General features: G+C 45.1%; 1 non-coding gene across 1 annotated transcript; it reads left to right on the forward strand.

Moving 5' to 3' along the window:
• The first annotated feature begins 4,192 nt into the window (after window positions 1-4,192).
• LOC141619910 (small nucleolar RNA R71) lies at window positions 4,193-4,299 on the forward strand. Its single transcript, XR_012531836.1, has one exon. It is a non-coding gene; the product is annotated as a small nucleolar RNA R71 (small nucleolar RNA).
• The last annotated feature ends 119 nt before the right edge of the window (window positions 4,300-4,418 follow it).

Consider the following 4,418-nt stretch of genomic DNA (forward strand, 5'->3'; position numbering starts at 1 on the left):
GTCAACAATCTCCAAGCCCTCCTCTCTTGAAACACATCTCCGGAACATTCCATCCCCACACTTGCGGAACAAGTGGGGATCATTCCAAAAGTATCTCCTAGCATCATTTCTCAACTTCCGTCTTTCTCTTGGTTCCATTTCATCCGGTAGGAAACCACTCACAATGTAGTTTGCAAGATCCGCAAACCAAGGGGTTTTGGCGGTAACTTCCATGAGTCCATCATCCCGCAACCACTCATTGATGGGTCCACTCTTGTCTTGTATCCCATGGTCATCAACGGTCAATCTAGATAAGTGGTCGGCAACAACATTTTCCGAACCGGCCTTATCCTTAATCTCTAAATCAAATTCTTGAAGGAGAAGGACCCATCTCAAGAGTCGGGGCTTTGCATCTTTCTTCACCATCAATTGTCTCAAGGCGGTGTGATCGGAGTAAACCACCACCTTAGACCCAACAAGGTATTGCCGAAATTTCTCCACGGCATGAACAATTGCTAACATTTCTTTTTCGGTAGTAGCATATCCACATTGAGTTTGATCAAGAGTCTTGCTTGTGTAATATATCACATGATGCTTCTTATCCACAACTTGCCCAAGTACCGCACCAACCGCGAAGTCCGAAGCATCACACATTATCTTAAAGGGAAGATTCCAATCCGGAGACCGGATTATCGGTGCCGTGACCAATGCTCTCTTCAACCTATTAAAAGCTTCAAGACAAGAATCATCAAACACAAAGGGGGAATCCTTAAGGAGTAATGAGGTTAGGGGCTTTGCTATTTTTGAAAAATCCTTGATAAAACGCCGATAAAACCCGGCATGGCCTAGAAAACTTCTCACTCCCTTGACATTGGAAGGGGGTGACAAGTTCTCTATGACCGCAACTTTGGCCCCATCGACCTCAATACCCCTCCTTGAAACGATGTGACCGAGGACAACCCCTTCCTCAACCATGAAATGGCACTTTTCCCAATTAAGGACGAGGTTATGCTCCTCACACCGTTTCAACACACAAGCCAAGTTCTCGAGACCAAGCTCAAACGAGTCTCCATGGACACTAAAGTCGTCCATGAAGACTTCCATGCTTTTTTCAAGGAAATCGGAAAATATTGCCATCATGCACCTTTGAAAGGTGTCGGGCGCATTACAAAGCCCGAATGGCATCCTACGGTAGGCATAGACCCCTATTGGACAAGTGAAGGTCGTCTTCTCTTGGTCATCCGGGTGGATGGGAATTTGGAAAAACCCGGAATAACCGTCTAAGAAGCAATAATATGCATGGCCCGCGAGCCTTTCTAGCATTTGGTCAATGAAGGGAATTGGGAAGTGGTCTTTGAGGGTGGCGGCATTGAGCTTGCGGTAGTCAATACACATTCGCCACCCGGTCACGGGTCTAGTGGGTAGGGTGGTGCCATCCTCTTGTTCAACCATTTGTATCCCCCCCTTTTTGGGTACCACATGGACCGGACTAACCCATTTGCTATCGGTAATTTGGTATATAATACCGGTCTCTAGGAGTTTCAACACTTCATTTTTCACCACCTCGGCCATCTTTGGGTTAATCCTCCTAAGACCGTCAACCTTGGGTTGACTCCCCTCTTCCAAAACTATTCTATGCATGCACAAACTCGGACTTAAGCCTTTGATGTCATCAATGCTATACCCAAGTGCTCCTCTATGAGTTTTCAAGATTTCCAAAAGCTTCTTTTCTTGGGACTCACTTAGGTTAGCATTAACGATCACCGGATAGGCCTCTCCCTCATCAAGGAAAGCATATTTGAGTGAGGGAGGCAAGGGTTTGAGTTGTACCTTTGGAGGGAGAAAGCCCTCCACTTTCTTTAATAGTTCCTCATCAACTTCGTGATCCTATTTCATTGCCTCATCATGCAAAGAGATTTGAAAAACCTCTTCCATCTCCGCCTCTTCACGGGCTACTTCGTGTACTACTTCATCAATTACCTCGATTGTGCTCAATCTTTCTACACTTGGACCTTTCATCAAATTTGGCAAGTTAAATTCGATTTTGTTGCCCTCAATTTGGAAGGTTAGCCGCCCATTCTTCACATCAATGAGTACTCCTCCGGTAGCCAAAAATGGCCTACCTAGGATGATGGGAGTGTGGCTATCCTCCGGAATATCAAGGACAACAAAATCGGTGGGAATCAAAAACTTTCCAACCTTGACGGGCACGTCCTCAATCACCCCCATAGGGCGTTTGACGGACCTATCCGCCAATTGGAGAGTCATGGAAGTGGGAGCCAAGTTTTGAATGCCAATCCTTTTTGCAACCTTCAAAGGAATAACACTAACACTTGCTCCCAAGTCACAAAGAGCTCTTGAGATAGGAACACCGCCAACTACACAAGGAATGGAAAAGCTTCCCGGGTCACCAAGTTTAGTGGGCAATTTGTTAAGGATATGAGCACTACATGCTTCTTCCATAGCCACTATTTCTTGGTCACCCAAGACTCTTTTCCTTGTCAAAATGTCTTTTAAAAATTTTGAGTAGGTTGGCATGTTCATTATCACCTCCGTAAAGGGTAGGGTAACCTCAAGTTTCTCAAGCATATCACAAAATTTGGCATACTTGAGGTTTTCCCTACTCTTTATTGCTCTTGAAGGGTAAGGAATTTTAGAAACAAGTTGGGAATTGGAAGATACCTTTGGAGGAGCCGAACTTTTTGTTACCTTTTTAGAATGTTGCAAAGGTATTTCTTCAATAGCTTCCTCCTCATAAGGGAGGTCTTCCACATATCCATCACCATCCTTGTCCACTTGAATTCCTCTTCTAGTCAAATCTTCACAAGCTTTCTTTCCTTTCTTGTCTTCATTAGCTTTACCCGAAGCCTCAATGGGTGAGCTTTCCTCTTCATCATCCATTTCTACCTCATTCCCCTTGGGATCTTCATCAACTTCCAACTCAAGGTCTTTGTAAGGGTCCTCAAGCTCTAAACCACTCCTTAGCACTACCGCATGAGCATGGTGGCTATTTGAGGCATCTTTGGAGCTTTGTCCTTGAGCCAACAAACCACTGGGCGGCCTTTGAGGGTTAGCCATAGCATGAGAAGCCATCCTAGATTCCATTTCCCTCATGTCCTTAAGAAATGTAGCTCTCAAGTTTGCTTGTTCTTGTTGAGTAGCTTTTGCAAAATTAGCTATCTCTTGGCTATGTTGAAGTTGCATGTTCTTAATCATCTTCAAAAGCTCCACTTGAGAGAGCTCACCTTGGGGTTCTTGATGAGGTTGGTTGGCTATGGGTAAAGGGAACCCATAGTCATATCTAGCATTGGGACCTTGGTTGTTGTTTTGCCCCACTTGGAAGTTACCTCTCGGACCATAGTTGTTGAAGTTTGATCCTTGACCTTGTTCTTGAGACCCTTGAACATACCCTTGCCCAAATCCTTGATTTGCTTGATTTACTTGATTCCCTTGGTAAAACCCTTGGTTGCTTTGGTTTCCACCAAACTCTTGGTGCCCTTGTTGTTGGTTGCCATAGTTTTGGGGTAGATTGTTGCTTGACCATTGGTTTTGATTTCCAAAATTATTTCTCGGGTTTGGGAGAATTCCCCTTGGTTGAGCAAAACCGGGTGGATTGGTTTGGGTTTGTGGTTGGAGATGTTGGGGGTTTTGAACATTGGTGCTTTTGTAACTAAAGTTGGGGTGGTTCCTTAACCCGGGGTGGTAGAAATTGGTATTTGGATTGTAGGTGTTCGGGTTGTTGTAAGGAGGCCTTGGTGGTCTAGGATTGTTGTTGTAGCTTTGAAAAGCATTCACCTCTTGAGCATTTTCTTCATAGGCACCATTGTAATTGTTGCCACACAAGTCATATGTATGACCACTTCCTCCACAAAGTTCACAACTCGCGACTTGAGCAACTTCTTCCATGGGCGGCCCATATGAGGTCGCGGCTTGGTTCACTTGATTCTTTGAAAACTTCTCAAATTGCTTTGTGAGCAAGTCGAGCTTGGCATTTGTCTCGGAGTTGGAGGCATTTTCCTTAGGAAATTTCTCGTTCCTTCGTAGCATGTTCCCTCTAGAACCATAGTTTGCCTCCGAATCTACCATTTTCTTGATCAATGCCGTGCCCTCTTCATCACTCAAGTGGTCAAACCTCCCCTCGGAGGCATTTACCATCTCCTTAGTTCTTGGTAGTAAAGTTTGGAAGAATGTTTGAGTAATGTACCATTCCGGTATTCCATGGTGGGGGCAACTTGCTATCAAATCTTGATAACGGTCCCAAGCCTCACCTAAGGACTCCCCATCCTCTTGTTGGAACGTATGGATCTCGTTGCGGAGCATCGCGGTCTTTGAGGAAGGGTAGTACTTGGCCATAAATGCTTGGGCTAAGTCATCCCAAGTAGTGAAAGTATCCGGTGGGTGGATGTTCAACCACCGGTCCGCTTTGCCCGTCAATGAAA

Source organism: Silene latifolia, chromosome 1 (assembly GCF_048544455.1).
Source record: "Silene latifolia isolate original U9 population chromosome 1, ASM4854445v1, whole genome shotgun sequence".
Taxonomy (NCBI): domain Eukaryota; kingdom Viridiplantae; phylum Streptophyta; class Magnoliopsida; order Caryophyllales; family Caryophyllaceae; genus Silene; species Silene latifolia.